Source organism: Procambarus clarkii, chromosome 56 (genome assembly GCF_040958095.1).
Source record: "Procambarus clarkii isolate CNS0578487 chromosome 56, FALCON_Pclarkii_2.0, whole genome shotgun sequence".
In the NCBI taxonomy this organism is placed as follows: domain Eukaryota; kingdom Metazoa; phylum Arthropoda; class Malacostraca; order Decapoda; family Cambaridae; genus Procambarus; species Procambarus clarkii.
The window spans coordinates 24,536,248-24,559,063 of record NC_091205.1 but is presented as its reverse complement, the minus strand read 5'-3'; the positions used below and the strand labels follow the sequence as shown (position 1 = coordinate 24,559,063).

General features: G+C 39.5%; 3 long non-coding RNA genes and 1 other non-coding gene across 4 annotated transcripts; 1 reads left to right on the top strand and 3 right to left on the bottom strand.

The window, feature by feature from the left end:
- Positions 1–857: 857 nt before the first annotated feature.
- Positions 858–2,285, bottom strand: LOC123770768 (uncharacterized). The gene is made up of 2 exons (XR_006774403.2): positions 2,140–2,285; positions 858–1,285 (listed from the first exon to the last, which is right to left on the bottom strand). It is a non-coding gene; the product is annotated as an uncharacterized lncRNA (long non-coding RNA).
- Positions 2,286–4,821: 2,536 nt separating this feature from the next.
- LOC123770767 (uncharacterized) lies at positions 4,822–6,060 on the top strand. Its single transcript, XR_006774402.2, has 2 exons — positions 4,822–4,959; positions 5,621–6,060. It is a non-coding gene; the product is annotated as an uncharacterized lncRNA (long non-coding RNA).
- A 538-nt stretch (positions 6,061–6,598) lies between these two features.
- Positions 6,599–9,812, bottom strand: LOC123770764 (uncharacterized). The gene is made up of 2 exons (XR_011223070.1): positions 7,955–9,812; positions 6,599–7,551 (listed from the first exon to the last, which is right to left on the bottom strand). It is a non-coding gene; the product is annotated as an uncharacterized protein (transcript).
- Positions 9,813–10,766: 954 nt separating this feature from the next.
- On the bottom strand, positions 10,767–19,864 carry LOC123770769 (uncharacterized). The gene is made up of 3 exons (XR_006774404.2): positions 19,755–19,864; positions 11,269–14,209; positions 10,767–11,079 (listed from the first exon to the last, which is right to left on the bottom strand). It is a non-coding gene; the product is annotated as an uncharacterized lncRNA (long non-coding RNA).
- Positions 19,865–22,816: the final 2,952 nt, after the last annotated feature.

Genomic DNA, 22,816 nt, shown 5'->3' with positions numbered 1-22,816 from the left:
GACCCGTCCAACACTGGTCAACCCATGTGCGTCCGTCCCTCGTGTTATACCACAGTGCTGCGCCATTAGTGAAATATTTTGTTAAATAACTTGTTTAATTTCATAGTAACTTTGAAAATTTTTGGCCAAGACTATGTCTGGTAGCAGCATCAATCGTTCTGGAGGTGCTACGAGGAAGAAGGTTGTCCTAGCAATTATTAAAGACAAGTTACGTGTTGTTCAACCAGTGAGGCGTCACAGGCAGCTCAAATGCCTTCAACAAGTGAGGCTTCACAGGCAACCCAAATGCCCTCAACCAGTGAGGCTTCAGCAGCTGGCAGGCAAAACTAACTTTGCTTAATGAACTGTACAGTAACTTTAAGTGTTAATTTTAGTGTTGTGTTAGTATAAGTTACGTAAATTGTTAAGAATTCTTAACATCAAGATATGTACTGGCATCAGTCAAGAAGACGAACACCAACAAGGTAAGTTGAGGTTTCTAGTTGAATATTTAATAATTATATGTGGCAAGGCAGTTCAAATTATGTTGTTTGTAGTATAAAAATAGTTGGAAATGGTCGCTTTTGGACTCGTAGGTGAAAAAGTATCATTATCCGAAAAATGTGATAATCCGGCTGGGTGTCCTTCCTATATAGTCCGGATGATCGAGTGGAGACACATAAGTAGTATATTATATATATATATATATATATATATATATATATATATATATATATATTATATATATATATATATATATATATATATATATATATATATATATATATATATATATATATATATTATAACAGTCAACACCGACTGCACTTAATACTCTACTCATTCAATATTTTTAAAGGATGTGAATTGAAGAGCAATTTGTTAACATGCATTTATTGTATTTAAAGAATGCAGTTCAGTCGCTAGCTACTGAATTAACAATTAATCACTCCCCAAACATCATGGTGGAGGTGGTGGGGATTGTAAATGCTTGCTGGTGGAGGTGCTGAAGCTGTTAAGCTTGCTGTGGTCTACGTTGCTTTCTTGTGAGTGTTCGTCTTCTGGCAGGATCCGTCTCTTGGGAGCAGCTTGAGGTCGGCGAGAGTATGTTCCTTGATCAACCAAAGAAGCCGCCGCCGAAGCCTCTGTAACCTCCGAAACCTCCGCCGAAGCCTCCATAACCTCCATAGCCTCCGTAGCGACCATAGTGGGGGTCAGGGCCAGGCAGGGCGTAGGGGTCAGGCATAGCTCGGGCTGACCCCATCAGGGTGGCCAGGGCCACCACCACCACCATCATCAGCGACAACTGAAATATTGAATAACAAAACAAATTAATAAATTTGTAGACGAGGAGTCACAATAACGTGGCTGAAAGATGTTGACCAGACCACACACTAGAAAGTGAAGGGACGACGACGTTTCGGTCCGTCCTGGACTATTCTCAAGTCGATTGTGAGAATGGACACAATCCACTTGAGAATAGTCCAGGACGGACCGAAACGTCATCGTCCCTTCACTTTCTAGTGAGTGGTTTGGTCAAGAAAAAATTTTGTGTGGTAAAGTTGCTAGCAATGGATAAGATTGCATTTACTAAATAACTAACAGCTGTAAAAATAAGCTAGTAGCGAGAAAAGAAGATTTCTTCAAAGTATTATTATTTTTGCCTTAAAAAGTCTTTATTTGGCATTAACTTTTGGAGGGTTAATTAAATCTACCATATGCATTCTACCATATCTAACATGCATTAAGAAGCGAATATATCCTGTGTTGATCATAGAATTTATTTTAATTGTTACTTGCATCTCCCCCCCCCTACCCCCCTTCCTGATTAGTTGAAATATTTGTGAAACAGAAAGGTATTGAATGCAAAACATTGATAATAATTATTAAAATTAAGTCAAATAAGTTTTTTATAAAACTAGGAAAGCATCAAAATAAAGAAGTTCAAAGCAATAACAATAAGAAGCACAAAGACAGACAGACTAAATGAAGAAGAAAGCACCAAGATGGAGGTTTTCTCCTCCACCTTATGAAGGAAGTAACCAGCAAGATGGAGGTTTTCTCCTCCACCTTATGAAGGAAGTAACCAGCAAGAGAAAGATAAAAGACAAAATCTGAAGATTTAGGAACTGAAGACAAAGTAACAGGGGTTCTACGTACGAGTTTCATGATGATAGATGAGGTCAAGATGACTACTTCACGTTGACTGTGATGATCAGACTGGTTGAGGGTCCTTATATATGCCTCCTTAGAGGACCAACACGCCTCGGGCTCCACCAGGCATGTTGACACTTTGGTAAATCCTGAGGAAACTGGTTTATCATAGCAACTCAGTCGTAGTGAGAACTCTTCTGATCTATAACGGGTCTTAAAACTATTATTTTGTGTATTTATATTATTTTCAATCAATTTTGGTTGGAATTTCAACTAGAATTCAAATATTTTCTATGCAATGAATATGTTTTAGATTAGTTAGTTTTGAGGGTTTGTATTCCTCTTCGGAAGACTCAAGGCCAGGAGTCGTCAAGTATTTCCGCCATCACTTAATACACCTGTACATCATCCCTTTGTCATAGCAGCTTTGTTTACTTTTATTTAACACTTTACCAGCTTGGAAACTTCACAACCCAAAGTTATTATTGTTATAAACAACCTCGTAGTGCTTCGGAGCTCAAACTATTTAATAAATAAAAAATAAAGCCGCCATGGTCTACACAAGATGTACAGGTTTCGTCAGTGGTTGCGTAAATACTTGATGAATCATGACCCAGAACAAGAATTTGTTGTACGAGAAAACGTAAATAGATAATTATAAGACCTGACTACTGTGATTAGGGAAGGCGGTAATGGTGCTGAAATGGGTGATTCTGAGGGTCAGAAAACACAATCTTTTTTGTCATGAGTCTCCTAGACCTCGTGGCAACATAAGTCTCCAAGACCTCTTAACACCATAATTGTCAAAACTTTAATCCTAACAACAAAGAAAATGGTCATATTTAGCTTGAAAATCTTCAGTAAAATTGTATTATATTTTGGAGATCATTTCATCATATATGGAATGACATACTCAAAGTAGAGCTGCTAACATTGACATAAATTGTTATCTACTACACATTCAATGTCACATTATTAGGACAAATATAGGCATAAAAGCAACATGATTCAGAGTCAACACCTAATGATTCAAGGAATGTGCTTACCCCATATACTAGACTTCTACCCTTACACCATCTAATAAACCTTTATGCTTACCCTATCTACTAGACCTCTAGCCTTACACCATCTACTAGGCCTCTACGCTGATTTAAACGCAAGTCTATTGGACTCTCACACCCACCTATTGGTTTTCCCAAACACCTGCTATAACTCCTGGATATTTTTATATTCAACACTACTCATGCTCGAAAAAATATTTTGTTTACAGACATTACCACTAGGCTAATATGTAAAGACTTACAAGCATAAACGTTAACAAAATGTAACTCAGTTTGCCGATATTGTAAATCCAATATAATGTATAGTTTGTTAGTATCGCTTAGTATGTACGCATCAAAGCGTTGAGCAAAGGGAACTCCCCCACATGAGGCTAGCAGCCCCGTAAGGCAGGGCTGGAAGTGTGGGATGTCCAGGAGAGAAACTTGTTCCGCTGGGCGCCGCTGGGTTGTGGCGGGAAGTCCTGGACATGCGTACCGTACGCGTCCAGAGTGAAGGGAGCTAACATATGGTAGAAAAGAGTGTGTTTAAATGTAGATGCTGTAAGCGTAGAGACCTAGTAGATAGGGTAAGCCTAGAGGTCTAGTAGATGATGTAAGGGTAGTGATCTAGTAGATAGGGTAAGCCTAGAGGTCTAGTAGATGATGTAAACGTAGAAATCTAGTACATAGGGTAAGCGTAGAGATCTAGTAGATGGGGTAAGCACATTCCTTGGATCATTAGGTGTTGACTCTGAATCATATTACTTTTAAGCCTATATATTTGCCCTAATAATGTGACATTGAACGTGTAGTAGATAGCAATTAATGTCAATGTTAGCAGCGCTGGTTTGAGTATGTCATTCCATATATGATGAAATGATCTCCAAAATATAATAAAATTTTATTGAAGATTTTCAAGCTAAATATGACCATTTTCTTTGTTGCTGGGATTAAACTTTTGACAATTATGGTGTCAAGAAGTCTTGGAGACTTATGTTGTCAAGAGGTCTTGGAGACTTATGATGTCAAGAGGTCTTGGAGACTCATGACAAAGAAGATTGTGTTTTCTGACCCTCAGAATCACCCAATTCAGCACCATTACCGCCTTCCCTAATCACATTAGCTAGTTCTTATAATTATCTATTTACGTTTTCTTGTACAACAAATTCTTGTTCTGGGTCATGATTCATCAAGTATATACGCAACCACTGACGAAACCTGTACATCTTGTGTAGACCATGGCGGCTTTATTTTTCATTTATGAAATAGTTTGAGCTCCGAAGCACTACGAGGTTGTTTATAACAATAATAACTTTGAGTTGTGAAGTTTCCAAGCTGGTAAAGTGTTAAATAAATGTAAACAAAGCTGCTATGACAAAGGGATGATGTACAGGTGTATTAAGTGATGGTGGAAATACTTGACGACTCCTGGCCTTGAGTCTTCCGAAGAGGAATACAAACCCTCAAAATTAACTAATCTAAAACACATTCATTGCATAGAAAATATTTTAATTCTTGTTAAAATTCCAACCAAAGTGGATTGAAAATAATATAAAGGCACAAAATAAGAGTTTTAAGACTCGTTATAGACCAGAAGAGTTCTCACTACGACTGAGTTGCTATGATAAACCAATTTCCTCAGGATTTACCAAAGTGTCAACATGCCTGAGTGGAGCCCGAGGCGTGTTGGTCCTCTAAGCAGGCATATATAAGGACCCTCAACCAGTCTGATCATCACAGTCAACGTGAAGTAGTCATCTTGACCTCATCTATCATCATGAAACTCGTACGTAGAACCCCCGTTACTTTGTCTTCAGTTCCTAAATCTTCAGCTTTTCCCTTTTATCTTTCTCTTTCTGGTTACTTCCTTCATAAGGTGGAGGAGAAAACCTCCATCTTGGTGCTTTCTTCTTCATTTAGTCTGTCTGTCTTTGTGCTTCTTATTGTTATTGCTTTGAGCTTCTTATTTTGATGCTTTCCTATTTTTATAAAAAACTTATTTGACTTCATTTTCATAATTAATATCAATGTTTTGCTTTCAAAACTTTTATGTTTCACAAATATTTCAACTAATCAGGAAAGGGGGGGGGGAAGATCCAAGTAACAATTAAAATAAATTCTATGATCAACAAGTGATATATTCGCTTCTTAATGCATGTTCACTGAACGTTTATCTTTGTATTGGACTATGTGGGAAGCTAAAGTATACATGTTGGTTGGTACATGAGGTGTTATGGTAGACTTAATTAACCCTCCAGAAGTTGATAGACCTTAATCCAAAATAACGACTATTTATGGCAAAAATAAAAATATTTCGAAGAAATCCTATTTTCTCGCTACTAGTTTACTTTTACAGCTCTCAGTTAATTAGTAAATGTAAACTTACCCATTTCTAGCAACTTTACCCCACAAATTTATTAATTTGTTTTTGTTATTTAATATTTCAGTTGTCGCTGATGGTGGTGTTGGTGGTGGCCCTGGCCGCCCTGATGGGGTCAGCCCGAGCTATGCCTGACCCCTACGCCCTGCCTGGCCCTGACCCCGCTGCTGACCCACACTATGGTCGCTACGGCGGCTATGGAGGTTATGGAGGCTTCGGCGGAGGTTTCGGAGGTTACAGAGGCTTCGGCGGCGGCTTCTTTGGTTGATCAAGGAACATACTCTCGCCGACCCCAAGCAACTCCCAAGAGACGGATCCTGCCAGAAGACGAACACTCACAAGAAAGCAACATAGACCACAGCAAGCTTAACAGCTTCAGCACCTCCACCATCAAGCAGTTACAATCCCTACCACCTCCACCATGATGTTTGGGGAGTGATTAATTGTTAATTCAGTAGCTAGCGACTGAACTGCATTCTTTAAATACAATAAATGCATTTTAGCAAATTGCTCTTCAGTTCACATCCTTTATAAATATTGAATGAGTAGAGTATTAAGTGCAGTCGGTGTTGACTGTTATAATATATATATATATATATATATATATATATATATATATATATATATATATATATATATATATATATATATATATATATATATATATATATAAACATTCTCGTACAGCCACTAGCACGCATAGCGTTTCGGACAGGTCTTTAATCCTAATTTTTCTATGGAATACGACCCGCCAAATCCTTTAACAACCAGGTACCATTCACTGCTGGGCGAACAGGGCTACAGTTAAGGATTTGTGCCCAGTCAATCCTCCCCGGCCAGGATACGAACCCAGGCTAAAGCGCTCGCGAAGCGCCGGGCGAGTATTTTAACACTGTCCTATAGGGACTGCTGTCTATCGTTTTATCTATTAAACGATTTACTATGTATATTAGGCATCTATCTATTATTCGGCTCTATATACCACCCACATATATTTTTAGCACTGTAAATATCTTTTCCGAAGGATATAAAATAACACACCGTATATCAGGATAGTTTTTATTATTCAATGTATTTAGTATTATAAGTAATATTTGTATTTAGTATACAAGTAGTATTTATTATTTTTTATTATTCAACCACATTGGAGGATAGTTTTTATTATTCAATGTGGTTTTACTTACAAGTGCTGCATACTAAACAATCAAAGATTCCCTGTGCAACAGTGGTGTTGAGGGCCAGATGAAGTTAGATTAGCTTTTCTGCCGGTGAAATTTCAATTCTCAGGACCCGAGGGTGACGTACCTGGAACATGATGATCCTTGGAGGGTGACGTCCCTGGAGGGTGACGTCCCTGGAGGGTGACGTCCCTGGTGGGTTACGTCCTTGGAGGATGACGTCCGTAGTGGCTGATATCCCTGTAGGCTCTGGGTCTTCAAGAGTGACGTCCCCTGAAGGTACTAAGGGTGAAGGATTAGTTACTGGATTTTCTCCCTTAGTTTATTCTCGTTCCTTCCAGTAAACATTGTCTTGTTGTTGTTATTTACAAGATTGTTGATGCTTCAGAAAGTGTTATGGTTGGCATAGTTGACTGTTCTGGCATGCTTTTGGCATACGATTACGTGTAGGAATCCCTCGATCGTAGAGTGGCTGGGGTACATGTAGGGCCAAGGTCAGGACTACCCCCAAGAACCATCCGTGATCTATTCAGCGTCCGAAGCCACCAAACCCGGGTCCAAAGCCACCAAATCTGCGTCTAAATCCACGACCAAATCCGCGTCCAAATCCGCGGCCAAATCCGCGTCCAAATCCACCGAAGCCATTTCCATACCCACCGAAGCCTCTTCCAAGCCCACCAAATGCTTGTCCAATTCCTTCAAGCAGGGGGAAAAAGCCCCCTAAGCCAGACCCAAGTCCACCAAACTGAGGGTCAGGCTTGGGCATGGCTTGGACTAACCCGACCATGACGGCCAGGCTCACCACCAACAACTGCATCACCTGCAAGGATGACACAACAAAAACATATAAATTGATTTTCCTGTAATCAGATTTTTAGTACATATTCTCTGCTTGTGTGACTGGTATTGATAATTTACGTGATTATCTAATATATGATAATTAAGGTAAATATGAGGAGTAAGAGGCAGGCCAGTAGGACTATAGAGCACTTTGAAGTGATACGAGGACAAGGTGCTGGGATATGAAGACGAGGAACTGGGATATGAGGAGAAGGAACTGGAACATGAGGACAAGGAACTAGGATATGACAACAAGGTGAAAACCCAGTACCCAAACACTTTGTAACCATTTAGAATCAACGAGCAGTCCGGCACGAAGCGAGACCGTAACTCAACCAACCAATCCAAGTGGTTGGGATACAACGACGAATAGCTGTGCTCACTAGTTTCATGTTGATGATGTCTGCTGCTCCGTCAACTGCTGCTCCGTCGACTGCTGGTTGGACGTGCTCCAGCTGCTCCTTATATACGAGTGTTGCTAACGCCTGCTCCAGCCGGCCACGCCCCCTCCGTAGTCAATGTTCAGCATGTTGAACACTCAATTGGTGATTAGCTGCTTCCATGGTTAAGCCCCATCTTGAATACACAACCGGTTATTAGTTGCTTTTGTTTAGCATCATCTTGAACACATAACTGATTCCTAGTTGCTCGTATTGTTCATCATCGTGAATATACAACTGATTCCTAGTTGCTCGTATCTTGAACATCACATTGAACACACAACCGGCTACAGACACTCAGTTAGGTTGATAGCAATTTTCATTGTTGCAAAAAAAAAACTTTGCTCTCTCAAAAGTTGGTTTTTAAGTGAAAGAATAAAGAATGAATAGTTTCACATTATTGGTAAAGTTTTCAGAGCTCTGGAGAGTTTTTTTTATTTGTCTGAGCTCTATGGTGCATTCAGTTAATTTTCAGAGCTCTATGGTGTGTTCACTTAATTTTCAGAGCTCTATGGTGTATTCAGTTAATTTTCAGAGCTCTTTGGCGTGTTTAGTTAATTTTCAGAACTCTATGATGTGTTCACTTAATTTTTAGAGCTGTATAATGTTTTCAGGTAATTTTCAGAACTCTATGGTGTGTTCAGCTAATTTTCAGAGCTCTATGGTGTGTTCAGATAATTTTCAGAGCTCTATTATGAAGGGTTCAGCTAATTTTCAGAGGTCTATGGTGTTTTCAGTTAATTTTCAGACCTCTATGAGGTTTTTAGTTAATTTTCAGAGCTCTATGGCGTGTTAAGCTAATTTTTAGAGCTCTATGGTGTGTCCAGCTAATTTTTCAGAGCTTAATGATGTTTATTAATTTTTTCAGTGCCCTATAGAGTGTTCAGTCAATTTTCATGTGGGTTCTGCTCCCAGCATCCGATGATCTGAGTCAGATCTGGTTTGTGTGATGCTCCAGGATGATGGAGCTTAATGTTAATAAGTCCTTGAGACTGTGATGAGCTTCTTAGTGATGCTCAGCGCATGCACCCGTGTGTGTGGTACTCACCTAACTGTACTCACCTAATTGTGCTTGCAGGGGTTGAGCTCTGGCTCTTTGGTCCCGCCTCTCAACCGTCAATCAACAGGTGTACAGATTCCTGAGCCTATTGGGCTCTATCATATCTACACTTGAAATTGTGTATGGAGTCTGCCTCCACCACATCATTTCCTAATTCATTCCATTTGTCAACCACTCTGACACTGAAAAAAGTTCTTTCTAATATCTCTGTGGCTCATTTGGGCACTCAGTTTCCACTTGTTCCCTAGTGCGTGTTCCCCTTGTGTTAAATAGCCTGTCTTTATCTACCCTATCAATTCCCTTGAGAAGCTTGAATGTGGTGATCATGTCCCCCCTAACTCTTCTGTCTTCCAGCGAAGTGAGGTTTAATTTCCGTAGTCTCTCCTCGTAGCTCATACCTCTCAGCTCGGGTACTAGTCTGGTGGCAAACCTTTGAACCTTTTCCAGTTTGGTCTTATCCTTGACTAGATATGGACTCCATGCTGGGGCTGCATACTCCAAGATTGGTCTGACATATGTGGTATACAAAGTTTTGAATGATTCCTTACACAAGTTTCTGAATGTCGTTCTTATGTTGGCCAGCCTGGCATATGCCGCTGATGTTATCATCTTGATATGGGCTGCAGGAGACAGGTCTGGCGTGATATCAACCCCCAAGTCTTTTTCTTTCTCTGACTCTTGAAGTACTTCATCTCCCAGATGATACCTTGTATCTGGCCTCCTGGTCCCTACACCTATCTTCATTACATTACATTTGCTTGGGTTAAACTCTAACAACCATTTGTTTGACCATTCCTTCAGCTTGTCTAGGTCTTCTTGAAGCCTCAAGCAGTCCTCCTCTGTCTTAATCCTTCTCATAATTTTGGCGTATGTGTATATGTGTGTGTGTGTGCTGGGTTAGAGACCCGAGAAGGCCAGAAACACACCAGTTGACAGAAGAAACTTTCCTTATTAAGACTACTCAATAGCTCGGTTGACAGAACATTGGCCTCACACGCCTGGGGTACGCGGTTCGAGTCTCCTAAAGCTCAGGCGACTGGGATGTGAAAGTGTTATGTCTGCAAAATAGTACATACATGCATAATGTATTTCTGTATGGATGACGTATGTTTAAAGTGCTAGTAGGTGTTTAGAATGAGTATAATACAACGATATATCAAATGTATGTCAACAATGATAAGTATGATTGAAGATTTTGCATGTGTTCAATTTAAATTTATTTGCAATTAATTTGAGAATGCATTGCATGTATATTTTTATAAATGTCTCTAACTTGGCATGCATAAATGATGCGCAATTAACTGATCCATGGTTGTAAATGATATTAGTTCTTTTTTAAAGGTAAAATAACTGGATCGCCATCTAAGCGCTCAATAACCCTGTGCAGTATTATATATATAGACCAGATCCCTACCCGTGTGACAGAAGGGTCTGTATGTATGCCTGTTACAACTGTAAAAAGAAACATTTAGATAACCTTCCATGGTAGAATACTCGTTACCTCAGTACGCTATATGATGTCTAACAGATCTCTAATGCTGTCTGTGGTGGGTAGGATGCATTTGGGAATGCATCTTGACTGGTTAGCGATGCATAAATGTATGGTATGGCCTGTGGTTGATAAAGCCTCAAAAAAGTATCTTACTTGACACTTTGTATATCTATTTATGTTAGGTGAAGCAAACTTTATAAAAATAAGGTTTATTTGCGGAAATACTTTACTGACATTTTTAGTGACACGTAAATAATCAATTAGACAGAGTAGGGATTAGATGGCTTGCGCATAGACTGGATTTTTGTTCAGGTTTCTGGCCGGATCCTCCGCTTGGAGGGGACTGGTAGTGGAGAACAGTTGTCGTGATTAACCACGGAAGCCTCGGCGTTCAGCCGCGCTTGTTTTGTTAAGCTTTTGACTAGCAGCTGGCTTAATTTCTTGTGAATCAGGCAAAGCTTGGGCTGACCCCATCAGGGCGGCCAGGGCCACCACCACGGCCAATAACAGGAACAGCTGTAAACACAAGCAAAATGTTAGATTTTCGTGGTTAGGTAGACAACATGTGTGTTGTGTTCTGTGTAAAAGTTGCTGGACCTGAAGGATTAAGGCTTTGATGCTTGGAGAGCACTCCAAGAGCTCCCCGATCTCTCAGATTGGTTTCTTTTATTTACTAAGTGGTCAACGATGAATAGGTGTGCTCACTAGTTTCATGTTGATGATGTCTGCTGCTCCGTCAACTGCTGCTCCGTCAACTGCTGCTCCGTCGACTGCTGGTTGGACGTGCTCCAGCTGCTCCGTCAACTGCTGCTCCGTCGACTGCTGGTTGGACGTGCTCCAGCTGCTCCTTATATACGAGTGTTGCTAAGGCCTGCTCCAGCCGGCCACGCCCCTCCATAGTCAATGTTCAGCATGTTGAACACTGAATTGGTGATTAGCTGCTTCCATGGTTAAGTCCCATCTTGAATACACAACCGATTGATGCTTTTGTTCAACATCATCTTGAACACATAACTGATTCCTAGTTGCTCGTATTGTTCATCATCTTGAACATACAACTGATTTCTAGTTGCTCGTATCTTGAACATCATATTAAACACACAACCGGCTACAGACACTCAGGTTGATAGTAATTTTCATTGTTGCAAAAAAAAAAAAACTCTGCTCTTTCAAAATTGGTTTTAAAGTGAGAGAATCAAGGATGAATAGTTTCACATTATTGGTTCAAGTTCAAGTATGTTTATTGAGACAAGAAAGAACTACATCTCAAAGGGATAGAGTAGCTTAGGCTATTTCTACCCCCCACATTATTGGTAAAGTTTTCAGAGCGCTGGAGTGTTTTTTTATTTGTCTGAGCTCTATGATGTGTTTTGTTACCTTTCAGAGTTTTATGGTGTGTTCAGTTAAGTTCAGAACTCTATTATGGTATGTTCAGTTCATTTTGTTCATTTTCAGATTTCTATGGTGTGTTCAGTTAAGTTCAGAACTCTATTATGGTATGTTCAGTTCATTTTGTTCATTTTCAGAGCTCTTTGGTGTGTTCAGTTAATTTTCAGAGCTCTTTGGTATGTTCAGTTAATTTTCAGAGCTCTATGATGTGTTCAGTTAATTTTTCAGAACTCTATGATGTGTTCCGTTAGTTTTTAGAGCTGTATAGTGTTTTCAGTTAATTTTCAGAGCTCTATGGTGTGTTCAGCTAATTTTCAGAGCTTTATGGCGTGTGTCCAGTTAATTTTCAGAGCTCTCTGGTGTGTCCAGTTAAATTTTAGAGCTCTATGGTGTGTTCAATTAAATTTCAGAGCTTTATGGCGTGTTCAGTTAAATTTTAGAGCTATATTATGGTGTGCTCAGTTCATTTTCAGAGCTCTATTCTGTTTTCAGTTAATTTTCAGATCTCTATGGTGTTTTCAGTTAGTTTTCAGAGCTTTATGATGTGTTCAGTTATTTTTCAGAGCTCTATGGTGTGTTTAGCTAATTTTCAGAGCTCTATGGTGTGTTCAGTTAATTTTCAGAGATGTATAGTGTTTTCAGTTAATTTTCAGAGCTCTAGGTTGTGTTCAGCTATTTTTCAGAGCTCTATGGTGTGTTCAGTTAATTTTCAGAGCTCTATTATGAAGGGTTCAGCTAATTTTCAGAGCTCTATTGTATTTTCAGTTAATTTTCAGAGCTCTATGGGGTTTTCAGTTAATTTTCAAAGCTCAATGGCGTGTTTAGCTAATTTCCAGAGCTCTATGGTGTGTCCAGCTAATTTTTCAGAGCTCAATGGTGTTTTTTATTTTTTCAGTGCCCTATAAAGTGTTCAGTTAATTTTCATGTGGGTTCTGCTCCCAGCATCCGATGATCTGAGTCAGATCTGGTTTGTGTGATGCTCCAGGATGATGGAGCTTAATGTTAATAAGTCCTTGAGACTGTGATGAGCTTCTTAGTGATGCTCAGCGCATGCACCCGTGTGTGTGGTACTCACCTAATTGTACTCACCTAATTGTGCTTGCAGGGGTTGAGCTCTGGCTCTTTGGTCCCGCCTCTCAACCGTCAATCAACTGGTGTACAAATTCCTGAGCCTACTGGGCTCTATCATATTTATATTTGAAATTGTGAATGGAGTCAGCCTCCACCACATCACTGCCTAATGCATTCCATCTGTTAACTACTTTGACACTGAAAAAGTTCTTTCTAACGTCCCTGTGGCTCATTTGGGTACTCAGTTTCCACCTGTGTCCCCTTGTTCGCGAATTCACCTAGTTGTGCTTAGAGGGGTTGAGCTCTGCTCTTTCGCCTCTCAACTGTCAATCAATCAACAGTTGTCAACAATGATAAGTATTATTGAAGATTTTGCATGTGTACAATTTAAATTTATTTGCAATTAACTTGAGAATACATTGCATGTATATTTTAATAAATGTCTCTAGCTCGGCATGCATAAATAATGCGCAATTAACTGATCCATGGTTGTAAATGATATTACTTCTTTTTTAAAGGTAAAATAACTGGATCGCCATCTAAGCGCTCAATAACCCTGTGCAGTATTATATATATAGACCAGATCCCTACCCATGTGACAGAAGGGTCTGTATGTATGCCTGTTACAACTGTAAAAAAAAAACATTAAAATAACCTTCCATGGTAGAGTACTCGTTACCTCAGTACGCTATATGATGTTTAACAGATCTCTAATGCTGTCTGTGGTGGGCAGGATGCATTTGAGAATGCATCTAGACTGGTTAGCGATGCATAAATGAATGGTATGGCCTGTGGTTGATAAAGCCACAAAAAAGTATCTTACTTGACACTTTGTATATCTATTTATGTTAGGTGAAGCAAACTTTATAAAAATAAGGTTTATTTGCGGAAATACTTTACTGACATTTTTAGTGACACGTAAATAATCAATTAGATAGAGTAGGGATTAGATGGCTTGCGCATAGACTGGATTTTTGTTCAGGTTTCTGGCCGGATCCGTCGCTTGGAAGAGACTGGTAGTGGAGAACAGTTGTCGTGATTAACCACGGAAGCCTCGGCGTCGAACCCCGCTTGTTTTGCTAAGCTTTTGACTAGCAGCTGGCTTTTTTTCTTGTGAATCAGGCAAAGCTTGGGCTGACCCCATCAGGGCGGCCAGGGCCACCATCACGGCCAGTAACAGAAACAGCTGTAAACACAAGCAAAATGTTAGATTTTCGTGGTTAGGTAGACAACATGTGTGTTGTGTTCTGTGTAAAAGTTGCTGGACCTGAAGGATTAAGGCTTTGCTAGCTTGGGAGCCACTTCAAGAGCTCCCCGATCTCTCCAGATTGGTTCTTTTTTTTACTAAGTGGTCAATATATTATTACTTAGGCTTTCATATAGGTCAGACGTGATAAAGATTGGAATAAAGGCAAACGGAAACAATGTTTAAAAGAAACAAAACATTTACTAATAAAAGATGTACAATTGCAGTTGTAGCTTGCCTCTACTAGCCTCATTTAACTTCAAAATAAACGGTCACTCCCGATCTTTAATAAAGCAATGCTGCTTTACTCGATTAAGCTAGGCAATCATAATGTTACTTTAGCATACTAATCTGATTCACAACAGATGAAGAGGCTTTGTAATTAATCTCTATCTGAATCACAAATCATTCAATAATAATAATAATCATTTAACAGCATTAGGCTTCTCTTCATAAAATAAGCTGCACTTCACTGTCTCTTCAGTGTAATATAAACATAAACAAATTCACAAACATAAGCATATTCTGTATTGATTATTTTCTTGTTTATGGCTTCTATTCCTCTGACTAGTGCTCTTGCATCTTAATTTAATTGGAAGAGAATTTCTCCAACTGTCATCTTTGTTCGAGGTGAAGGAAAATAAATACTAAACTGTAGAATATATTACACTTATTATAAATTTACACATCGTTTCGAACCTACATGGTTCATTCTCAAGTAAAGCGACTGTAGCTCACTGTCAGCTGACCCGTGACATCACACGTATCCTCAGGCTCCTCTTCTCCACACCTTCATGGTGTGGGTCACTCACTAGGCTGCTCTAGGCTAGGCTGCTCTCGAATATCTTCGCCCCTTTGAAAGCACTAGGGGGACGCGCCCTCGGAGAGGTCCACCGCCTTCAACAACACTGAATTCCCATAAGCTCTTGTTGCTTCGCAGGATGTACCACTCCCTCAGTAACTTCATATCAATGCCGAATGCTCTGATTCACTTCCTCGGTTGAAGATTATATGACTGCAGTCATCACTGGTTGAGCCAGCCTTGGTCATATGCAATAACACTGTTTGTTCACTGGTCACTTTCAAATTGAACAATAATAATCACTGTTCACGTTAGTCACTGGCCTCTCACAGACGAGGCCCACAAATAATCACAGTATATTTGTGTTCGTTACTGGTTACCTACAGATTGGCCAGTAGATAATCAGGACTGTCACTGTCACAGGAAAAAGTGTAATAACTTACTGTCTTACCGGTTGTCCTGGTTGAACTCTACCAGACTCTTTAATGCGGCTTCCTCTTGTGGATCAACTGGTTGGCTTACGACCTCTAACGACTCGTGAGTGTATAAGGACTGCCTCCGAAACTTTACCATTATCCTCATTCGCGTTGATCTACCGTTGTTGTTGTTGTTAAAGATTCGATACCTAGAACAAAAAGTTCCAAGTAGCACGGGCTATGGTGAGCCCGTAGTTGTTGATCTGCCGTCGACGAAGGGTACTTGCCTTCCTCTATTCCTGACCTCAGGCGTGCTGTCGTGTACCAAAAAAGCTGATCCCTTCACTGTCTAATCACCACTCAACCTTCACCAAACGTTTCCCAGACGGTCCATGTGTGGTCGGAGTACTGTTGCTCTTCATCTCGAAAAAGCTGATTTGTAAAACAAAATTTTTGGTTATAAATTCAAATTACAACATTCCGCCATTATGAGATGCACATTCATCATTAACTCATGCCATCAATGCACTTTACATACTATCAATAAATGGAAATAATGCTAATAGGCAATTTACCCAAAATGTTTCTATCAGGTGAGACTTGGTGCATCAAACTGTGATATATCAGTCTTATAGCTAAACAAAACATCTTCCTTCTCGACATTATAACAGGAAAGATGGTCATATCTTGGGAGTTGAGACATTTTTCACTCTCTTCTTTTAGTCCAACGTTCTTCATGGTTTCCCTCGAATACCGGGTTTCAAACCACTGAGGTCCTGCATAAAATTATGCATAAAATCAGTGAATAAACTCGCCGGAGCGTCCTTTTGAATTTCGCGGCAGCGCGCTGGACCGTCCAGGCGGCAGCCTCATGGCGGAGTAGTGTACAAAAGACTTGGTGGATATTGTCAAATCGTACACAAGACTTTTCGACATTTGATTTTCCAATTGTCAAAAATGCATATATATATCGTTTTCATTAGAATGTACTAGTTGTGATTATGCCGTGTTAGCCTCATTTGGGTAAGATTAGGTTGGGCTGAGTTAGATTAAGAATTTTTTAAAATACGTTGGCGGGCCGTTGTGTACGATGTGACGTGAGGAGTCCCGCCCACGCTGCCTCAGTCACCATTTCCCCGCGCCCCGGGGCGCGTAGTGCTCTGCTCTCTCTGACTTTTCCCAGGAAAATACCATAAATAATGACTGATAGGAGGCGGAAGTGCGTGTTGGCAAAGCACCAGTGCCAAGGTAAAGGCGACCCATTACTTTAGAGACGACACTAGGCATCATTGAGCGCTCCAAGAGGAACTGAAAATATAACGGCGATCGCAAACGCTTACTGGTTGACCCGGCCGGCAGATGCCACCATCTTGCAAGACAAAATACCAATTTTTTAGAGCATCTGAAGGGTCCTACGTCACTGGGATCAACGACAATAAGGAAAGCATCATATTTAATGTGTGAGATGGAACAGGTTTTAACATTGTGAGTTGTGGACCAAAATTGCCGTTGATATCCAATCAGGTTAATGCTCATACGGGAGAAAGCATTAAGTCTTTTTATGATTTAAAGAAGAAAACAGGTGAATCTGTTAGTGATGAAACATTTGTGGGGGTTAGGTAGGTATGAGCGTATATAGGGCAAGTTAAGTGAGTGGCTAGGCTACTAGTGCAGATTCAAAGGAACAGCTGAATTTGTTGCAAAATTTACTAAAATTATTGTAGTGAAATTATTGTGCTAATCAAGTGTTTAATATTGGTAAAACTGGAATGTTTTGGAAAAAAAAAAGACTGATAAAACATTGCAGAGAAAGAAAAAAACAATGTCTAACGTCATAGCAGCATAAGACCTCTTATGCTGTTGCTTGGAAGAACTGCTGCTGGTGCCTCACTTTGTCTTCCGTTTAGGGAATCCCAGAGCTTTAAAGATTGTGGCAAAATCGTCTTTACCAGTGGAATGGAAATGTGCAGCCTAACAGGCTTAGCTAACTAACACGATCATTTTTTTACGGACTGGTATTTAGAACATTTTTGTGCAGGAAGTGAAATTATATTGTGCTAAAAAAGAAGATTAAAGTTTTAATCGTGTTGTAAAATTCACCTGGATGCCCTGAGTATCTTGACGACTTGAATAAAAATGTCAAGGTTGTAATTTTGGCGCCAAATGCAACCTGGTTGCTGCATCACCTCCCTCCGCCACCCATACATCGCCATCTACTAGATCTCTTCACTCCTCAAGAACAAGCAGGACAACTCCAGTCAAGGTAAATAATATCATGATTTTTTTATATTATATGTGCGATTTTTTGGGTTTGTGAGTTTTTTTTTTGGTAACCCGGGAATACATCTCCCATCTCCCATGGAAAATCACATTCCGAACAACTGCCTTACAAACCCATTCTCAAAACGTAACTCATTCGTAGTTATGGAACTGGCCAAGAGATTGACTGTCATTCTTATTTGTCCAATAAAAAATGATGCAGCTGCAGTTGCATTAAGTAATGACGTTCATGATACACTGCTAACAGTATTCGTTAAAAAGTCCCGGGAAGGTTCATTTTGCTCCGACTTATGAATAACATATCGATTGTCTTGAAGCCTCTTTCTTCTTATAAGACATTGTGTAATTTGTGGGTCTTGACGTTCACGTGTCTTGGCAACGTGATTTCCTGTTCGCTCTGGCTTGCACACTTGTCGATGCTTGTATGGTAGTTACTGTCTTCCAAAACCTGCAAGATATAGCCACCCCGATGAATTGACTTCAGCAGAATACAGACCCCTTGAAGTATCCTCCTTACAGTGATTAAATTCCAGGTCACAATCACCCATAATGAGAGGCCAATTGTTTTCAGAAACACCAAGACCTCTTTGTGTTCAGTGCCAAGAATCTTGACATACTTTTAAGTCGAGCTGATGTACCATCAACTATGTAGCAATTTCAATGTCTTAGAGCGCCGATAAGTGTGACTGTTTCTTAGCAACTATGAATGTCACTTACAAGAACCAATCAGACGCACTAGTTTCCATAGTACGTATTCAAATTCCTCGCTGATTTACTGATATTTTTCCTTTTGACCAATCACAATTCACTTTAATTTTACTTCCTGCAATTTGCGTAAACACATCACGTGATGGAAAGGTGGAAGTGACGTCAGAATACTATTGAGTGCCATTTTTTCTCGCTTTAGAATTGTCAATTTGTATATGTAGCAAATTGTGCACACTTTAAAACTAATCATATCCAACACTAACTAAAATATGTTCTTGCAGATACTTAAGAGTGGCAATGTCTAGTAAATAAGTTTCCCCATGTATAAAATAATGTCAAGCGGGCAAATTTCATCATAAAAATGCATAAATTATTTAGATACAGGCACGAACAACAACATTAGTAGTCACATAAATGATTCTGTAATAGAGCTGGTAATAACTCAGATGCAAGTTCAGGTAGGTTTCAGGCAGACCTAAATACACTGTAAAAATTTGCAAATGCAGTTTAGTGCTGACAAATGAAGCATTCTAAGCGTTTGAAAAAGGATTCAAGTGGCGCCAAATATCAGCTATACATCATCGAATTTTCCAAATCTGATCGTGAAAAATATCTTGAGTCAAAATTAATTAGGATATAAAAAAATATGGAAGTAAAACAAAACTTTGAATTATAGCCAATAGTAAACTAGGAATCGTATCTAAAAGCATTCCGTCCTCACACTAGGCTGTTTAAAGCAGCAGCCGTCCGCCCCAGACGCATTCATAAATTTTAACTTAACATGCCGTGTAAAAAAAAAAAAAGTTTGTTCTCATATATATTTTAATATTATTATTATTATATAAAAATTCTATGTATAGTTAGGCGTAGTTAGGTTAGGTGTTTAGGTTCTGCTGGCGATTATTTATATTTGAAGTACGTGGGTGAAGCATTTATAGAATTGTGGTTTGAACTGAGGACGTGAGCGAAGCACTTGTTCCGGAAGTGTTGGGATGTTATCAGTTTTTGAGTCGTGTAAACCGCTTTTCATTCATAAATAGGGGGTTTGGCGGCTGGATTAACGAGCTTTGATCTTTGTATTCGAGGATGGGTTGCACAAGTAAAGCGTTTTTCATTCATAAACAGGGGGTTTGGCGACTGCATGGAATGAATAATTGCCTTATATTGATGAGGACGGGATAAATTAAAGCCACTGAATGAAAACGAACGAGCCATAGACGCTAATGGGATTCCTAAACGAATCACGAAAAGGAGAGATATAATTGGATGCTGTACTCACGATTTTCATGACGAAAAATAGTATACACTCACGATGACAGCTTCCCGTTGACTGGACTTAACTGAGCGACGTGCTAACCCTTATATACCCGGGTCAGATTCTTGGCCGCCTCCTCCACACTTGCTGTACGAAAAACTTGTTCTAACAGTGGAAGGGGTGAACCGGTAAGGCATTCATCTGGAGAAAGTGCTAAGCAGCATACCCTCTGGCCACAAGAAAGTTTTGTATTTTGTATGTTGCCAAACTGGTTTATGTATCTAGTAGATTCATCAGATGGTTGTATTTAAAGTACATGATCTGTTGTTTGGATGTCGAGGTAGTTTTAGTGGAGACTAATAGTGATATAACTGTTGTGTAATCAAACGGATGGTTATTACGCCTGATGGGTTTATGTATGCGAAAATAGTGTTGCAAAGGAACGAATGAAGAGAGGGAGAGGGTTGTGCTGAAAGATATTACTGAAGGTTGTAGTGCTGAAAATAGCGAAGGGAATAGTGATTAAGTGAGTAGAGCTGAAAGGGGGGGGGGGGGTGTGGGCAAGGCTGAATGAAGTAGAACTTAAGGGGCAACCCGTCCTCAACTCAAGTCCATTACATCCAGCGGTCGACCCCGCGGACGCATTCATAAATTTTTACATCTGTTTATTCAAAACGGGAATTATCTCAAATACAAATGAATATTATAATATATTAGCATATTGTACATATGTAGGTATAGGTTAGGTTAGGTGTTTAGTTTTTTTTGGCGATTATTTGTATTTGTAGGGCGTGGGTGATGCATTTACAGCGTTGTGGTTTGAACAAAATTCGTCAGTGAAGCACTTGTTCCGGAAGTGTTCGAATGAAATCAGTTGTGAGTCGTGTGTAAACCGCTTTTCATTCATAAACAGGGAGTTTGGCGAGTGGACGGAATCACTTTTGGGTCTTTATTTGGAGGACGGGTTGTAAGGGGCTAGTGGTGAAGAGGCTAGTTTTGCGATTTGACTTGCAAACGGACTCGAGAACTTAACTTCCTTAGTAACTATTTAATTAACAAAAATGCATTTAAATGCGTTGAACTTTTAAGTATGCCCGCGTCTCTGAACGTTCAAGGCTTCAGAGACGCTTTGTACGCTCTTTTACACACTTAAGATTTTTAAAATACAGAGGCTTCATGAAAGTGCAATGCAAATTATGGTGTCTTAGAGGTCAATGGGTCTTAATGGCGCGCATTCAAGACAGGTTTTGGTTGAAAGTATGCCTTCGAAACCGGTTATAAACAGCTTATTTTTAATTTTTAGGAGTGCTCCCCAGTAGTGTGTTACGAGTGCTTCCCAGTGGTGTGTGAGGAGTGTTATTAATGATAGTATTAATAGAGACCATATTAGTAATGATAACATTAATTAACATTACACACTAGGAAATCACAATGGCGCAATGTCATTATGTAAAAATCATTGAAGCTCTCCAGTGATTCGAACCAGCGTTCTGAGACTCCCCCAGCCACGCGTCCCTGGATGAATATTATAATATATTAGCATCATCATCATCATCATATCGACATCATCTCTCTCACATTACTTATACACTATAAGTAATGTGAGAGAGATGATGTCGATATGATGATGATGTTAGAGAGATGATGTCGATATGATGGTGATGTGAGAGAGATGATGTCGATATGATAATGATGTGAGAGAGATGATGTCAGAAGATATCCAAGGATTCTAATGGATACTGAATCCACTATAGAGGTCTTGAGGCATCGAGTTAATTCCAAATAATTTTTTTTACAAATTACGGGCATGGACTCTGGTGCGGATATAAGAGTTCTCCCCTTACGCTCCCTTCAAATATAGGGAGAACTCCTATATACACATTATAGTGTTCGTGGTTAATTTGTAAAAAAAATATTTGGTATCTGCTCGATGTCTCGAGACTCCTAGTGGATTAATTAGAATCCTGGTTAAATTACTTATAGCTTATTTTGTACTAATGAGTTAAAGCACAGGGCAGGGAAGACACAGAAACCTTTTCCTTGAGATGACATTTATTGATATGAATGTGAAACTGTGACATCGTGAAGGATATTAGTTTCTCTTAGAGGATAATTTGATCTTTTAATCTTGCCAGAAAAGTGTTTTATTCGCTGTAGTTGACCGGTGATATATATGTCTCACACTTAGTCTGACTCTCGCCGCTCAACTTTCATCAGAACAATCAATTTTCTTTAAAAGATTGTCCAGATGGAGCTGTCCTTCAAGTTAGCTACATAGTCGTTCTCCAGTTCGCGTGAGTGTCACCTTCTTAACAGCGAAGGTGAGGTTGAGGTCTTCTCTGTGAGAAAGACCTCATCCTTACCTTACAAAAGAACATATTTCCTTACAAGCATGGACAGAGCCTTGGATCTGAACTTCAGTCAAGACCTCTTATGCTGCTTGATCGCTAATACAGTATTGTTGTCCACTCTCTTGCATTTTTTTTCCCCGATTAAGAAACCGACTGGTTACAGTTGCATCAGCAAAAAGCGTCGTTGGCAGGCGAATAGACGCTAGAGTTTGAAAGGTTTATCCTATCCAAGAGAGTTCTGAATCCGGTGTTTTAATTCAATATAATAATGTTGCATCATATGATCATCACAGTATTCCAGGACATATCCTGCGCATTAGGGGAGATATATGCAAATTCCTAGTTTAAAACATCTCTGAAATAATCATTGTTAGTAAATGTTTCGGTTTGATTAATGTATTCGTTTGTTGTAATTTTGAAATACAGATAACAAAAGCATAAACAGGATATATTGTGTTGAAATCACCGTATACAATTTTATGTGTGTTTTCTGCATTTTTTTTTTTTGGGGGGGAGGGGTCAATTTAATTTTAAGTGTCAGCAAAATTACTGTCATTATTGTATTAAGAAATGTTCTGAAACAGTATTGTATCCCCCACCATATATATCTACCAGATATGGTAACAATAGTTTGAGCTTCACATTGTATATTCTTATGCATTAGAAGAGCTGAATCAAGCCTGGCTGGCCCAAACTAGCTATCAGGTGTGGCCGTGGTCATAACGCACATGTAAC